Source organism: Copidosoma floridanum, unplaced genomic scaffold, assembly GCF_036245765.1.
Source record: "Copidosoma floridanum isolate Cflo_tuat_1 unplaced genomic scaffold, Cflo_Japanese_pri ptg000030l, whole genome shotgun sequence".
In the NCBI taxonomy this organism is placed as follows: domain Eukaryota; kingdom Metazoa; phylum Arthropoda; class Insecta; order Hymenoptera; family Encyrtidae; genus Copidosoma; species Copidosoma floridanum.
In genome coordinates, this window is record NW_028321907.1 from 21,005,370 (window position 1) to 21,024,074 (window position 18,705).

The 18,705-nt window shown below is 33.3% G+C and overlaps 1 protein-coding gene across 4 annotated transcripts in view; it reads left to right on the forward strand.

The window, feature by feature from the left end:
* The window catches only part of kek5 (leucine-rich repeat, immunoglobulin-like domain-containing kekkon 5 protein), an 884,967-nt gene that overhangs the window by 573,082 nt on the left and 293,180 nt on the right, over positions 1-18,705 (forward strand). For all 4 annotated transcript variants that reach the window (XM_089596544.1, XM_089596542.1, XM_089596541.1 and 1 more), the window contains one exon: positions 681-721. The gene's annotated coding sequence lies outside the window, so the exon portion shown is untranslated. The remainder of the gene's footprint in view (positions 1-680; positions 722-18,705) is intronic.

Below are 18,705 nucleotides of genomic sequence, written 5' to 3' on the forward strand. Positions count from 1 at the left end.
CAAAAGAACTTTTGAAAGTCAGCGTAGAATCATATTTTAAAAGACAAAACGTGTGTTAAATAGGGTGAGGGAGAGAAAAGAAAAAAAAATGTGCAAGAAAAACATTTTTACAATAATTTGATGATAAAAAAATGTATACTTCTTAAGATTCAACTGAATACCCACTCAAAGAAGATATTAACAGGTAATAAGAGAGGAATCATGTTAGTATGTTTTTTTTCTTTTTTTTTTTTTTTTTTTTAATGGAGCAAGGAGTATGTTTCGTATAACTCTTGAGTTTGAAATTTAAAAATATTAAGTGCCTTGTTTTATTTTTATACTTGGATACTTACGCGTACAACTGAATTAGAGCTCTGAACCATTGTCGATGATATATATCAAGCCTTTTTAAACAGTACAGCTTAATCAATAATTTTTAGTGTGATCCAGTCGTTTTTACTGTCAGCCAGTAAATTTTCGTGAAAGAACTGTGATTCCTACTGTATGCCATCTTACAAGACATTATGGTTCGAAATCTCTTTTACCTAATATAAAATATAAACGCATCATTAACTTTGAAATTACGTACTATAATCACATAATAAAAGAGCCTATATAAAAACTTATTCTTTATAAATTGATAGAAAAAGTAATACTTCTTGAAAAAATGCACTTATGTTCTATCATTTTTTGTGTTTCAGGTGCTAATTTGGAGGAGCGACGGCTGACAACATTATTAAAGGTAACAGTATAATTTGAGTAATACTGTCTCTTATCACCAAGCTTTTATGACAATTAAAATATCTGTTAGATAAGAGAGCACATTTTCTACGAGCGAGTCCGAGCTAATTTGGCAGTTAATTAATGGCATCTACTCGATACTTTGTTTGCAAGTATTTAAAGAGTTACTTAATCGCAGTAGATATGCCATATATATATATATATATTATTACAGTGCTCTACGTCTGGCTCCTTAGATAAGGGCACTACTATGGGCACTTAGCACTTGGGAGAGGGACAAGGAAAGGGATGGGAGGCCTCCCATTAAAGGAGGGGGGTAGGGGAAAATTAGGCAATTTTGCTGTGAGAAGGTCGCCTATAAACCCTTCTCAAGGAGCATTCCGTGGTGAAAAAGCACACGTGAAAAATCACAGAGGTACTTGCCCGAAAAGTCGCACTGGCTGGGAGTCGAATTACGGTCTTCCGTGTGCCAGTCCACGACCTAGCCGACTGAGCCACCACGCGCTCAGTATATACACACACACACACATACTTTCAATTAGTGAACTCAATCTCTTAGATAAGACTAGCTGAGCTACACACATGCATGTCACGTAAAAAAAAAAATAGTTATGGTGCATGTGTATTAGGTCAAGGTCAAACGTAATCAACACAGCGAGTTGGCTGTAAATATTATGAACAAAAAACATGAAACTGGTAACTAGTTTTTGCTTCATTATATATTGTTGAAATACAGTTCTGGATGATCCTTATATCATTGCAATGTAGCATGAATACGAAAAAATGTTACGGGGAGCATAAAGTTTACTTGTTGCAGAATGAAATAAATTCTTAAAATTTTTTTTTCATGATTTACCATTATTTATTTGAAATAAAAATTTTCATGACCATGGTAGCAGAGTGGTTAAGGCTGAGATTCTTGTAGCTCAGAGGATTGGTTAACACATACTAACGAGTCGAGACCGGGCCTTTACTCAGAAGGCCTGCATCTCTAAGAAAATAATTTTCGAAAGCCATTGGGATCACATCACGTCACGTGACTTTCGCGATATATATAGCTGAGTCAGGGTAAATTAACATTGGCCTTATGGGGACAAATGTGTTCTTTTTTTTTGTATGCCTAAAACGATTATAATTTTGTAAAAGTTGGCAAATAACATGTTTTTGAGGGAATAAAGGTATTGTAACTAATTTTTTCGTAACCCAATCGTTACATGAAGCTCAAAACCATACTTTGAAAATGAGAAATGTACATTTAACCTATACAAATTCCTTCCGCCGCTGCTTATACATAGGTGTATAAACATGACTTTTGTACATACAGGTTACAATACCTTTATTCCCTCAAAAACATGTTATTTACCAGCTTTTACAGAATTATAATTGTTTCATGCTTAAAAAAAAATAAAAACAGATGTGTTCCCATAAGATCTGTGTTAATTTACCTGGACTCGGCTATATATATCGCGAAAGTCACGTGACGTGTTGGGATCCCAATAGGATGTCCCCATTGCTATATAAGTAATTCATTCATAATAAATCTGATGCGCTTTTGTACTATGCCAATGACGGTAACATACGTATACAGTAACTTAGTAACACAGCAGTGCAGAGTTTCATAGAACTTTTATGAGGATCTGAAATGTTTATAAAATATGAAAAAAACAAATAAAGAATAAAAATTTCTATTAAACATTTTCTTACCATGAAAAGCGCATTTGAGGCTGCTGATGACCACAAGTCACCCACAAGGGAGGGCAACCAATTAAAATACTGTAATGGGGTGAATGTATGTCATGTAACGAGAGCGCGTTGCGTTAGTTTGGAAAGTGAAAACAAATATTGGTTAAGCAGCGTTGACGAATGTACGAACTATGTAAAGATAAGGATAAAAGTCTAGAACACCTATTGAATTATTGTGTGATAGTTAAAGGAAAAATTTTACGAGAGTACTCTGATAGAAATCTAGACGTTATTAAAACATTGAAAAACTGTTTATATAAAAATGTGAAAATAGGGGAAAAACTAGATAAATTACACGGCTCAGAAATAAATCATAGTTCTGCTTATTGAGATAATTAGTATGCAACATGGATGTATGACAGGTAATATTAAAATAAAATAAAATTAGAATAAAGTAAAAACAGAAATATTATTATTGTAAAATGGAAATCGCTCAGTATTTTTGAAATGTGCATCGCGACGCTGAGAGAGTAAAGTAAAGCAATGTAATTTTATGTAAGAGCAAGGAGTACAATAAAGTAAGCATGTAAGATACCCGAAACAAATGTAACTTATGTAATGTATTGAAAAGTTGTAAGGTTTTGATAAAAGAAAAAAAAAGAAAAAGAGAAAATTTTTATGGAGATTTATATATGCTGATATAAATACTTGGTATAACACAACGATCACTGTAACACGTTCGCTTTCTCAAAAAGCTTCTCCTCCTTTCTCTTACGCGAGTAAAATTGGCCAAGAGGTCGATGGGTTAAACCCTTAGATTCACTGAGTATTTTAGATTACGCAAATTCAAGTTGAATACTAGTGATATCTTAAACTGTTGGAGTGATAAAAATTTTTTGATATGAATTTTTGAAAAAATTACTAAATTTACACTTGTATGAAAAGTTTCACTGGTTTGATTTTTATCCTTCCAGTCAATAGAGCATGCTAATCTGATAGCTGATTACAGTTTGGTTTGATACACAAGATATTATTTAAGTGTATGAGTAATTCAATTTAACAGTACGTGGTAGTGACTCAAATAGTATGAGTCCTCGATATTAATTACATAAAAGACCTTGTTTTAATAACTGACTCTTCATTTCCTATTACTACACTGAGAAAAGAAGTGTTAGAAAAAGTGTTACAACTATGATAAAAATTACTATATTTTATAGGAAAGCTGAGACATACTCGATATATTATGAAAATTACTATGCTACATAGTAAAACCAGATTATTTGCTATGCGCATCTACGGTGCTGACCTCATTGTCATTAATTCCTTATGTTAAATATTATACAGCAAAATAGTTGAAGCGGCCATCGTCGACAAAAGTTCTTTACATTCCCATAAGAATATGTGTTAAAGTGACGAGTATCGCCAAATGACAGCGCATAGCGAATAGTAAAATTTGCTATTCGACTTAGTAATTTTTACTTTGCTCAGAAAAAATTTTTATATTAGCAAGTAAGAAAAGAAAAATATATATATACATACATATTACCTACAGAATATATATATTAAACAGAAGATTTTTTTTTCTTTTAGTATATAGATACTGATGAATTCGAAACATATTTCTATTTTAAAAAAGATCTGCAGCAACTGAGATTTGAACTTTCATCCTTGAGCTTTCGAGTCGGGCACCGCAACCACTAGACCACGGGACATGATGTCAACACGAGTATGAATAAAGTACATGTAGGAACGTGTACTGCTTATCATACACACAATAAAGTTGAAAATCAAAGGGTTTCCTGTATAGACCAAGGTGTTGACAACGGATAATTAGTGGATTTAAAATTAATTGTCGGCACATATCAATTTTTAACCCTGTTAAATAAAATAATATGTTTCTCTTAATATTTACATTCGTATAACCTCCAACTTGAAACTCAATAGGCGTATATACCTATAGACATCGTACGAAGTTACTTTTGAACATAGTAATTTTTAATATACTGAATAGCAATGCAGTGGAAAGAGAAATTTTACTATGTCACATAGCAAATTCTACTTTAGGATATGGTACGTTTTAAAACGATTACAATAAAATTTACTATGTTGTGTAGCAAAAATTGTACTATCACAATTTTTACTATGTTAGTTTGCGTTACCAGGTGCTCTGCTTTCCTAAAAATGTAGTAATTTTTAGTACAACTATAATATTTTTTTTAACACTTTTTTCTCAGCGTATGTCAAGACAAATTGCCACTAAAGCTTGACAAGATCTGGCTTGATCGTCTATCGTCCCTCGAAAATTTTGACATACTGTGGAAATGCATACTGTAATGAGAATGGCCTTGCATTATTAAGAAAGCCCTGTACAGCGTCAGGAACGTTACTTTTCCATGTCAAGTCACTGTAATGTAATAAAAATTTTCATGCGAAGTGCATAACAAGCGTTGGAAATAATCATCTAAATTTTGCTTGCACTTTTTATTCTTCAATGCTTTTTTCTTAACGTTTTTTTTTCATACACTAATAATACAGAATTTTGAAAAACCAATCGAGAATATTAAAGCGACGAGTAGTAAGATTAAAAAGATTCAAAATTAGATTCCTGACTGAGTAAAGCTTGTCATTTAATGCAGCTCATACAAAATTACTGTTGTTACCTACAGCAATTTTGAAATTGTAATGAAAAGGTTTGAATATTTTGATGCTTAAGATAAATAGAACATTTGATTTTTTTCAAACATGACTAAATTGGTTTTTATCTTAAAGTACACTTTTACTCTTTGACTAATACAAACTACTAATAACGTAAAACTTATCTTTCAGACGCGGTAAAGGACCAAAAAATACGGAGTTTCTTATGACATTGTTAAGTTTTTTTTTATTTTATTTTTTCTCCGTATTTTAGCTTAAATCACTCATTTAATACATCACTGTTTGTAACCACTTTCTATTGATCGATTCCTGATCCTTCATTTGAATGGTCAAATCTGTTTAAGTGATTCTGATTTTTTGATTGAAGCTCCATGATCTAATCTGTAATGAATCGGACAGACTCTTTTCAAGGTTAAAAATCCGTTGCCACTAACAAATCAAACGTTTTTTAAAGTTGAAATATGTTGTACATTACATTTTTTTTAGTTATCGATAGTATTTTTAAGTTAACGTATTGGAACTAGTTTCTAAGATATTGGCTTAAAAACATATATTTTAACATTGGTTATAATAAGGTACAGCAATCATAGCAATAATAGCATAAGCTACAAAACTGTCATAGTACGGTAAATGACGCACTTTATACGCTTGAATAACTCGGTCCACCGATTTTTTACCTTAAAGTTTAGACCAGACATGGACATAAAAATCCGACCGTCTCTTTTCGGCTTAGCGTTGTTAGTCATATATAACAATATATTAACTGATAATGGAATTCTTAATTAAATCGTTTATATTATGATTGATGAAGTTCAATTCACAGTAGAATTTTCATAAGAACCAGTGTTGGGATCTACGTTATACGTTTTGCGCACATCTTATTGGAAGTAAACTATAAAAAATCGCAAATTTTCCGTATGCTCTCGCTGGGTGGATGCATGTATTTTTTGCTTGGTGGCATTCACGTCTAGCATCACTAGCGAAACTTGAGTGCGCATTCAAGGAGATGAAAAATCTTTTATAGTGACGGTTTTGATGCTGTGCAAGAGAGAAAAAAAGATCGAGAGGGAGGGGTAGGAACCAGTGTCTCTCAGGCTGTAGAGCTTGGGAGATGACGCTCGGCAGCCTGAAAGGTGTACGTACACGGGAGATGCTGTATATAGGTATATAAGTAAATTCGAAAAATATTGTCTCCCTATATACCCGTCACTTCCAGTCGTCTTGAGCTCCTGCTGCTTTTGCTCTCTAGCGTAAGACGTACATTACTTTTTGCGAGATCTACTATTCAAAGTTGATAGCAAGAAATTGCACGGTCAAAATATCTTTTTTTTTATAGGGGTATATCTGTAAATTCATGAGAATAAAAAAGCGCTTTTGTGTAAGTATCCACACTACTAATGAGCTCGATAAACTGCATTTACCGAAGTATAGTATATGTAACTATACACTCTCACAGTACATATCAACACATTGTAACTGCACTATGGCGCCTTTTCCGTTGAGCTTTACCCGGCCGTACCCCATGCATCTTTCATTGCTCATATGTAGTTATACCATACAAATCACGACATTGTAGCACATAGACTGTTTTTGCAGTTTATGGTAACTTTTTAGTATATAAAGTGACATATTTATATACACATGGTGATGGATCGTTTCATTTTACTGTTAATCGACTCCTATTTAGTTATTTATTCATCTACAAATTTCTGGTATTTGCGATTGGATGCGTTAGCTTGACATATGTTTAGTACTTAGTAGAAGGAAAACGCTGACTGAAAACATACGCAATCAACAAATCATGGAGTTCATGACTACTTTACAAGTCTTATCGCTAATCAACTTCTGATTTGTCAATTGGTAAATGAAAAATCTTACTTTCTAGCTTGTTTCTGTTGTCATACTTTTTGTCTGTGCTTTTTTACAGTAAGATGATTTGATAGCTATTTTCACTTACTAACTTTAAATTTTAGCAGCCAATCTCTTTCATACATAGAAGGTACTAACAGTGGCGGCATATCATGATGATGGAAAATGTCAATAAAATGACTGTTTTTGCTTTTCTGAAAAAAAAATCTGTGGGCAGTCATGGGACTGCCGACAGAAGTGAAAACTTAAAACTATGAATTATATTTTTACTTAAGTTCTGAAATGAATTAGTAGCTATCCTTTTGAAATAAGTAATCTAAAATCATGGTGTTTATATAATTATGTGGATCGTGATAATACGTATAATAACATGCATATCTCTTCATAACACCTATTTTGAATAATAAACTATAAAGTTTATTACACGATAATACAGGTATTCCTTGAGCTGGAAATTCTGAAAATTATGCGATTTGTCATGAAAATGTTCGTTTTAAATTTTACGACAACATAAACTGAGGAGTGAGAAAAAATTCATTAAAGAACTTAGACAACTTATGTACGTAGGCTTATTATCATTTTTTAATAAATTTATTTCGAGTTCTCGACATGCAATTTTTAAATAATCGAATTGATTTTCCAGCAGGAACCCTAAATACTTACGTAAAAGAAAGTGTTATTTCGATTTTTTTTTTTCTATAAATGGTTGAGATTTTTAAGAAGGCTATTAAATAATTTGGAGAATAATTGTTATTTACTACTAACAAATTTGTTTAAGGAAGACAGTAAAGTAATTTAACTTGCAATCAAATGTTAAATTATACCCTTACAAGTTAAAATAATTTTAATATAATGTAAGATATTCTAAACCAAAATTTAATCAAAAGTAAAAAAAAAAGATTAAATAAAGAAAAGAAACAAAATAAAGGAAATTAAAAAAAAAAAAAATTAAAAGAAACAAACCAGGGAGTATAAATGGGTCATGAGACCCACGGTAAGAACGAAGCTCTTTAAACACGAGATGAGTATAAAGAAACATATTTTCTCAGGTAACAAGGGGCACGGAAGATTGTTGTTACCAGAAAAACAGGTACTATATGTTAGTACAAGTATTTTCGATACTCTGTACAAGAAAAATGTGTACTGGTACAGGTATATTTGGTACGGTAGTATACTTTAAAGTACCTTAGTGAGTATAGATAAACCTTATACTTAGTACGTCAAAATCCGATACGTGGTACGGGTTTTTCCTGTACCAGTACAGAAAGTTAGTCGGCCAGTGGGAGCATATAGAATGTCAGTATATATATACGTAGCTGTAAAAGTTCAAGAGGTTAGGATTTCAGTATATCCACCACAACACAATATAAAGTTCAATACATTGATACGAATCTAACAAGATGTAATGATAAGTGCAGTAGGCACTTGTGGTCACTTTCCTGTTGCGTATAATAATTGGTTTTCACTCGCAAAGAACAATTTACATATTGAGCCAAAATAACAATGACAATCCCATACATGTATGCAAGTATGCACACATATATATACATACATATCTCCACTGTATATTATAAGCGCACGTACTATGCGCGGTAGACGGTACAGTAGAAAGCCATGCGCAGTATACAAATTTAATAGACTATCCATGGTACAGAAAAATCCTGTACCAATCCGTCAAAATGTGAGACTGGTTGCAGAAATCTCAAGACCTGTACGTTATTTTTCTATGCTCATCACTTTTTGTATAGCTTATTCTTGTAACAACAATCTTCCGTGGGGTCGCGAGACCCATAGAAAGAACGAAGCTCCATAAGAATAAGTACTGCATTTATGTAGTTCAGTAAAACTAAAACTTGAAAAACAAAAAAAAAAAAAAATTAGTTCAGTACTCACGATGGTTTAACTTTGCGAGTACTGTATTTTTGCACGACGTACTTACGAAGTTCAACCATCGTGAGTACTGAACTAATTTTTTTTTTTTTTTTTTTTTTTTGGAATTGTAGAAGAAAAAAAATTTAAAGTTGAGTAAAAATTATTGTGGGGAAAAAAATTCTGATTCAATAAAATATTAATTGCTTGGTGTGTGCTTTAATGGTGAAGTGTGAAAGGGAAAAGCGAGATGAGGTAAAACGGGGAGTGATGAGAGAAGGTATGCAGGAGACTACCGCAGCATAGCTGGAAGATGCAGGGTGAGGGGAAGTGTGTAGGGGACAGTTGGTAAGGGTGGGCCACAGTCCCACCTATAGCAATGTGCGAGAGAGACATATATCCACGTTCAATGTTGTGTCTCCATCTACTTGTGCTTCAGCGTCGTCCAAAAGAACGAGCATTCTATATTTTTTATATGACTATGAGTGTTACAAAGAAATTCAAATGTGCACTGTGCAGCGCCTGTTATTAGACAAGGAGAGAGTACTTAGCTTTTTTTGGCGCAGTGGAGTGCGGCGGGGTATGGTATAGTATGGGTATGCATACGGCCATACCCCGCCGCATTCCGCCGCGTCACCAAGCTACTCTCTCCTTCTCTACCGCCGGCCAATACACAGATCGCGAGTGGGCTCCCCCTCTCCTCCCGCCCTATCTCAACCATCATTTTATTCTCTCGCTTTCACACGCGACTCTCTGCAGGGATCGCCTTGTTTTTATATGAGAGCGATCTGACGCAAAACCAAGAGTTTTTCCGCATCCAAAATCGTCCAACGCGCCTAAAGAAGTTTTCACTTTAAAAACCTTACATGTGTGTACAGTGGAGGCTGTTTAATTCGTTGAGAGGAAAGTATAAAATTGACCAATGAAAGAGGTTATCTGATCGAATCAGCCAATGGAAATGAAATTTTCTAATTTCCCGCTCAATGAATCAAACAGCCTCCACTGTACGTTGCAAAGCTTTCTTCGAGTTGTAGTATATGTAATTGTCAAAATTGAGGTTACGTTTCATAAGAGTCTATGTTTATCGCATAATTTTCATTTGTATAATGCTTTTAAAAATGACCAATAACAAATATTGAAAAAATTTATATAAGTTATTCATATTAGTTATTTAAATGAGTGTATGCCAAATGTGTAGATTATTTGAAAAATATGGATGATGACACGTTTAATTCAGAACTTGTTGTTTGAGATACTTTTCGTTTGATTAGAGTGTAAGTATGCAGTAATGTCTCAGAATTAATATACCCTCAGAATCATTGGTAGTTTGCACTATTATCACCTTGAATATTTAAAAAAATTTAACAATTTGCGTGTTACAGAGGTCTCAGAATAGCAAACTCATTAAATGAGATTGTAAATAATCCAACAAAAGAATACCCAAGCAAATAATGTGTATGTTTAGCCAATAACCCAGTATTCAACCACCAGTAAAATTGAGTGTGTGTAAGAAACGTTCCTCTTATAAATAGAAGAGCTGGTACCAAGACAATTAGGTGATATTGCAAAAGTGCCTGCGAAAAGATCTCGGTAAAAACGATGTGCTCAGCAACAATTGGAAATAGCTGTGAGCAAAGCATCCCACGTAACACGATAATGACAGCCATTAAGTGTATCAGATGAGCGCGTGGTGGCTCAGTCGGCTAAGTCATGGATTGGCACGCGGGAGACCATGGTTTAATTCCTGGCCAGTGCGACTTTTCGGGCAAGTACCTCAGTGATTTTTTACGTGTGTTTTTTCACCACGGAATGCTCCTTGAGGAGGGTTTATAGGCGACTTACTCGCAGAAAAATTGCCTAATTTCCCCCTACCCCCCTCCTTTAATGGGAGGCCTCCCATCCCTTTCTTTGTCCTTCTCCCAACTGCTAAGTGCCCATAGTAGTGCCCTTATTAAAGGAGCCGGACGTAGAGCACTATAATATAAAAAAAAGAAGTATATCAGATGCTGTGGACTTAAACTGCCGAAGAATTGGACGAATTAAATGGAGCAGTGCTCACTATCTTATTATTGTACTATTATTATTTCTCCCGTTTATTGATTTGCTAGGCAAACAACTTGTAGCTTCCTTTGCGTATCTATCTATATTGCTACGCTTATGTGAGTGCTCATCATTTTATATCACGCTGGCTCTTTATTGAAAGAATAAATATTAATAAGTGTAGTCTTATCAGTGTTCTGGTGTATTGTTGTTCTTCTTGTCGTTGTTGTTCTTACTGCCATTGTTGTAATTCAACATTGTTTGCTGTGTGTTTCTGGAAATTTTTGTTTGTGCAATTTTAATAAGCTAGTGTCTTCTCATTATTTATTCTTTAATAGTTTATTGGCAATGTGTTTCATTAATTTATCATTTACAAATTTGAAATATTATAAGACTACATGAGACAACTCGCTGCAAAGTGAGACCTTACACATATGATAAAAAACAATTACTATGCTGATGTGAGGGCCATGTCAAGCACTGTATAGTATTTGTACCGTTTTAAGTCGAAAAATGCATTTCCATATATACCTTGGGGAATAATAGAATATTTACCTCAGCCAGATTTGTCACGCTAGTTACAACCGTAAGATAAAATTAGTTGGAAGGATAATCAATCCATAGGTAAACTGTTTTTGTGCGCATAAAGGTACGTTTTTTATGTAGAAAATAAAAGTATAGAAGGTGATAACCACCCTAAAAGTTCTCAAAATATACTATTAACTGTAAAAAGACTTTAGAGTCATATATTTAACGTTTTAACCTTCAGACGTACAAACATGTTTAACTCTAGTTTTTAAACTACTTTCAATGAAAAATTTACGAACATTGTAGAGTTCCACACCACACTTTTTATGCACTAAGGTAAAAGCACCAGTACGTGAACACTTTTTCCAGAAAGTCTTTGTTTTCTCATTTTTATTGAATTTCTGATTTGCATAACAACAAAACAGTCATTGCGCCAGTAAGTTTATATTTTTTCCTTTAAAAAAAAAACAAAAAAGTTTTTCTAGGTCATGTGTACAATTAATAAATTAACTTTAAAGTTTTTTTACCAATGACCCAGTAGATGAACAGCGTGTTCAGGTATTGGTACCCATACGTATTTTTGACCGAGTACTTGAACATCTCATGTTAATTAAATGGGAGAGAGGTTATGTTAGCTGCCTTCTACTGATTTCTATTTTTATTATGTATTACAAATAACCAAATCGAAAAATTTCTTTCTAATTTCATTGGTAACATATTATGAAAACTATAACGACTGGCTTGACATACTATTATTATTGATTAACAGTGATTTCAATCATTTTTATGTGTTCGAGTACTGGGTATAGGTAAAACCTAATGGTACCAGTACCTGAACAGTCTCTCAAGCCACCTCATACAAGTTGCACAAATAAATAATTTTTTTCTCGTTGAGTATAAAGACTTACTGAAATATAAATTTTGTTTTATCTAAAGAACGATCAAAGGATATCAGAAACATTTTTTTTTTTTATCCACTTAAATTGAAAATAGTTTATTCAAGCTGTTCAATCTACTGGTGCAATTTTAGGAAGTGTTCACGTACTGGTGCTTTTACCTTATCTTTCTAACATCTTTTTTTTTTTGAACATTCTTTCAACAAGATCTCATGGTTGTGTAAAATTCTGGTATCTATTTCGGGTCAAAATACTTACAAAAAACCATGGTATTTTTCGTCACAAAAGTGCTATCGCCTGCAGGGCCCGAAGGACCCAAGATGGCGATTTTAAAATGTGCCAAGTTAAAAGAATTTATTAAAAGGAAAAATGTAGCATACACCAAGAAAAAGGTAAGATGTTTTACTTCCAAAGAAGTGAACAAAATTTTTCGCTGAAGCTTTAGACAAGGTCTTCTTTGTATACAGGTTCGTTTTTAATGAACACTAGATCAAATTTTACAGTTATGAAACTATTTTGTTTAATTGTAAGGAATCGTATTCAATTAGGACATTCAAGTTAAGATAGTTTTTTCGTATAGTACAGAAATGGAAAATGTATGAAGCAAGTTATACGGAAAAATACTTTGGGTGATTACCCTCTAAAAATAGCAGAATATCAGAAACTTGTTGGCAGATGCTGAAGCAAGTATGGCAGAACTATAACGTAATGATAGATAAAAGTCTGCACAAGTTGCTGAGGGTAATATTGCAGATTCTGTTAACAATAAGCTTAAAGGTTTCAACAAAATTATTGGGAATATAGCAAAGAAATGTCAACCCTCAACATCAAAACTATCAAAACTATTAAAATTAAGTACTAGTAATCAAAGTCTTGCAACTAATCAATCAATGCGGAAATAAACTAATGATAGTTGACAAGTACTAGACCTGCAATTCAACAACTTTCTACCATTACAACTAGAAAAGTGCTAGTAGACGAGATATTGTGTGATTCATTTACTGCTGTGGCCATACAAAAAATTCAAAAATATTAAAATCAGTATGAATACTGCCAACTTCGAATCACATTCATAAATTATTTGAACCATTAATGTGAACTGTAATAATTATAAATGTCTCCTTTTAACGTTTAAAACCACTGTTAATCATACATTAATGAGAATATCTCTTTGAAAGTTTTTAAATCATAATCATTCAAAAATCCTCATATTTGTTATATATTTAAATAATAATTAAGCTATGTTAAAAAATCGTATGTTTATAAATTTTCTATCATTCTTAAATAGTTAAATATTTATTTATATTGATTTATTATAATTGACTGTAATTACTGCAACTTCACGTTAACACAGTTGTAGATAATTTTTCCAATAATATTAGCACTTAAAAAACTATTGTTTATTAAAGATTTCCGAGATCGAATTCGACTGAATATATTTATAAAAATTAATTATAAATCCACAAAATGTAAAAATTTGTCGACAGTGAAAAGCTTCTGGCCATACGATTCAATTTCTCCCGCTTATCAGTAACGCTGAAAACGCATTATTCCAAAAGTTTATTAATGAGTATTTCTTTTTATGTAAATCATTAACTTTTTCTTACAATTTTTTTTTCTATTTTTAATTTAAGTTACAGTGTCTGATGCATAGATTTCAGGCCGTGTTGCAATTATTGACAGCCTATTCGTTGGTTGAGTTAACCTAGTCCTGTAGAGTGGCATGGAAGTTGGAAGTTATGTTTACTTTTTGTCTATGACTAGCCTCAAAGGGCGTGCGTCGGTTAGTTTGACATCTCATCTTACAATTAACTTCACCACATTTCATAAAATCTCAGGTTCAATTTGATATAATCGAACCTTCAATTCCATACTAATCGCTATCTCCTTTTTATAATAGGTTTTTTTTGTTTGCTTAAGTACGTGCGACATGATATTAAAGTGAAAATATGGAAAAAATAAATTAAAAAGTATTAGTTACGTAAAAAATCATGCTTAAAATGTTTCCATGCTAAATAAGCTGAAGAAGAAGCACTAATAAAAATTAAAAAAACTGCAACCAAAGTTCTTTTAAATAACTAAATTCTTGCATGTAACACAAAAAGATATGAATTATGAAATTAGTATATAATTTAATTGTCGAACGATTATTGATGTGTCGAATTGTATATTATTTCAAGAGTTAATCTTTAACTGCATTGCGAGTAAACAAATTTATGAGTGGCAATAATTTAGTGGTGGTAATAGATTTACTGGCCGTAATACATGCATGACAGCAGTAATACCAGCATTTAACTAACTTTATAAATAATTCTATAATAACTAAACGATACAATCAAAATGAGTCAAATATTTATTTTTTAAGTACCTAACTGTATAGGTTGTGACAGTGTTTTATAACAAAAGTATGAACATCTGGTTTAAATTTTGAAAACAGTATATTGCACATCAAGGGCAGACAATTAAATTTTTTGCACCACCAGATATAATACCCTGGGCTTCGCTAACCTTAGAGGTTTCAATATGCTTCCTATGTCATGCATACTATTTTTTTCATAATTAGTCGATCGTATTTTTACAATATAATGTTAACAATTTAACTGCGTTTTAGCTGATAGGGTTGGGTGCAGCATTTTACTTTCGTCTTCGCTTCAGTGCCGTCTTTAGAGAAGGCGTAGACTCGAGAAGCTTCAAGTTCTCATACATCTGTCTCCCTCTCTTATACACAGTCACTCAGCTGTTTTTTTGGTTTAATGCCTGCCCCAGCGTTTGCTAGCCAAGGGTAGGCATCTAGGCATCAAAAACATAAATATCATCGTTTTATGCACACGCATACACGTACACATTTCTTCACTCACCGATGACACATTCAGTTCTTACTAAGTACATGACTTTGATTTCATGATTTGCCCACTCGTTACTTTTTTTCTAACCAAGTATCTGATTCGTGTTTACGTATTGCCTCTTTTCGGTGGCAGTGAAGTGAGTGTTAACGAATAAATTTGTTTCTGTTCTATCAACTATAAACTTAAGTTGGAGCTATCGGCTTCCTCCGATGAATCTGAAAATGAGGAAGAAAGTTTTCAAAATTTTTGATGAGCTATCGCTAAATTTTTTACAGGTATATTACAAACAACTTTTATTATTATTATGGTAAAGATTCTGAAGTAAAACAAATGAATATTTAGATTATTTGAAACGTAAAAATAATTACTTGTATGTCTTTATTGCTTACCATTAACGGTATGATGATTGTATGCACGCACATGTGACCATGCTTAAGTTTTTTTTTTGCTCCTTCTGTTATAAAGGGCGTGCTTCCACTTTTGGTATTAGTATCGATGCAGAAAGTATGTACTTTTGACCAAGGTACGATTAAAAATTCATCGGTGACAGCTATCTGTATAGAACGTCCTGAAAGAGATGTTTAAATAAATATTTGTATATTTTTATTTCCTTAGTTGACCTTTTATTAAATAAAACATTAACTTGGCACGATATAACCTCACTTTGACTGTAATACGGGCTAAACTGAGCCTCTATTACAACTAAGGTACTGTCAAGTAAATAATGTCTGACAGAAAACATCGCTTGATCTCTTTGAAGTTTTCGAAAAACATTGTCAAAGTCGTTCTTTCTTTCTACTTATCTTTTCGTATGTATATATGCATGTAAAAAAACGTACGTAAGATATTAAATATTAGCGGCCCCCCGTCTCGGCTTCGCCCGAGACTTACTAAATGGAAGACCGTAGTGTGTTGTCATGTTATGTGAATTGTTTTCAGTTAAAAATTTTACATCCACTCTTATCAAAACAAAAATCTTCTTAATAAAAACATTTTTGTTTGGAATCTACACAGTTTATTTGGTCAAATAGTAAACTGTAAAAATTAAAAAAAAGGTAATTATGCTAAAAAGTACAGTGCGTTCCTTATGCCATAAAATGGTTGTTGGCCATAGAGAACCGTTGATTTGCAGTTTCTCCCGTATAATTTATGAAAAGGGCTATTTTTTAAAGCGGTTAAGATTTTAAACTCCCAAAAAATAAATATTAAAAAAACTTTTTTTTCTCTTATCTCACAACTTTATTACCAGAGCAACAAAGTCCTGGAGCTTTATCTTTACATTTTTTATTGCCTCAAAAACACGAATATATTTTCTACTTATTTAAAAAACTTAATTTAGATCTTTAAAGATTTGAGAGATGACTGTCAGGGTACGATAAAAAGCTGATCTCCCACGTAATGGATTCTTTAGTTGTCGATTTTGATGCTGCTGTTCCAATCTCGATGAATTTTCTGCATCGGTTTCTTGACGTCTGAAATTGTATTTATTAGATACATTAAAAGTTTTTCTTCCAATTCACTCTCTTGTGACTTTTGGCATGCTTAAGACTTGTGACCCCTAAAGGCTGTTTTCTGTCAACTTTGTAAGGTTCTAATATATTTGTTGGCAAGCCCTAGACTGATCAGAAAAAAAATTGCAAAGTCCGCAGCTTTGGAGCTAGTTGTAGAGATCTTTCCCAACGTCTCCCAGTATAACGTCGAAGACGTTGGTGTCTAAAGCACTTTTTTTTGCAGACTCAGTTGTTTTGGGTGATCTAAGATGGGGAGATTGGTTCTTGATGCTTGAGGAGATTGGTTAAATACTTAGAGTCAAGAGGGTAATATAGGGTCTTTGGACAGCGGGATTCAAAGTTTTGCGAAGAACAACTCCGCTCGTGATGACTGCCAGTGGATGACTGACTTGGTTTCATAGTGGCCGTCTTTAGTTGATATAGTCTTTTAGTCGAAAAATCGCTTCCGGAAATGGTAGTGTATTTGTTCGCAAATGTGTATTGTATTTGTGGAAGTTTAAACTTAGGTGGTCCTTAAAAGAACCGATGAGATTGATGGTTAAGTAGGGAACGTGAATATTTATAATGGCCCTAAAAAGGGCCAGAGGTGAAATTTCCAGTTATTCCTTATTATTGTTCTTGATGATAGAGAGCTGGCTGCTGGTAGCTTGACTCTTACCCTCGAAGTCTCTATGTATGGAGACTGTGATGGAGGGAGGTAAGCCGCTGACCAAAGAATATCTCGTCTTGGGGTCATTCCCCGGATAACCAAGCGCTCATGGTTAGTCGGGAAAAAGTGGGTATGCCGTTGGGGATACGATCACTGAGGAGGGAGTCGTTGTGGCTGCTCGTGCTCCTCAGGGCTGTCTTCCCTGGTTTACATTTGTAGCCAAAAGTTCTCTGACGGTACCAGGTGGGATGGTGGTACGAACACATAACTTTAAAGTGTTGGAGCAGGTTGTGCTCTGGCTAAATACGTCTCCTGGTATTACTCCGGAGACTTTATTGAGTAGAATAATTTTTTGTTGGTCACTCTCGTCAATCCTGGAGATTTAGGGTGGAAGTAGACCTGGGTCACTTGCCCTTCAGAGAAGAGTGTCATCGGTAACCGGGTTTTCCAGCTGCACGTCTATCATCTACATTCTCGATGCAGCTTGATGAGCTGCCAGTAGGCATCTGCAGAAGTTTCGGAGACTCCCCGGCGTATATAAATACATTTATTTAATTCTGTTGCAGGTAGCCTCGATTTTATGTCGACGCCACCTGGCGGATCCTACTGAACTGAAGTGAAAAGCTGGCGTATTTTTGCAAAACTTTGAGCTTATTTATTGCAATTGTTATTAAATTTTTCAAGATAAAAACTATACTAAAATTATCTAGTAAGTGTCACGAATCAGTGTGCAAAATTTCAGCAAAATCGGTTCAGTAGTTTTCACGGTTAGCGATTACAACGGTTTTAGCGACTTTGCTTTATATATTAGTAAGATGTATAATACGACAATTTACTTCTGAAAACTAGAAAAAATGCTGTATTTCGAAAGGGAAGCAAAATTGGCTAAAAATAACAATTTCTATTCGTTTCTTAAAGGGGATCGACATGACCGAGGTGTATAATTAGACTATGGACAAACATCACATAAATTTTTTTCATTTTTTAACTGTATCTTGGAAAGAAAAAGTCAAAAAAAATTTTGTATTTAATATGGCGTGTTTTGGAAAAGTAATGCGGACGTTGAAAAAATCTTCGAAAAGTGTTTGTTACAACATAACCTTCCAAAATTAGAAAAACAGTTGTGTCTCGAAAAGAAAGCCAGATAGGCGAAAAATAATTCCATGTAATAGAAAATAGTTATTGACGTGCAAAAATATGTTACATTGATTCATAAAAATAATCGTAATAATTCTAAAAATAATGTCATATCTCAAAGGCAAAGCTACAACCTTCATATTATACCTATAAATTGATTTATTTTCTGTTCTCTATTATGTATTATAAGAAAAATTGTCACGTGACCAAAACCTATATTCTTTGTATCAATTTTGAGATCAGTAGAAATTAGTAAAGTACGAGTGAATTTTAATATTAAGTTGTAAGTTATGACAGAAAAC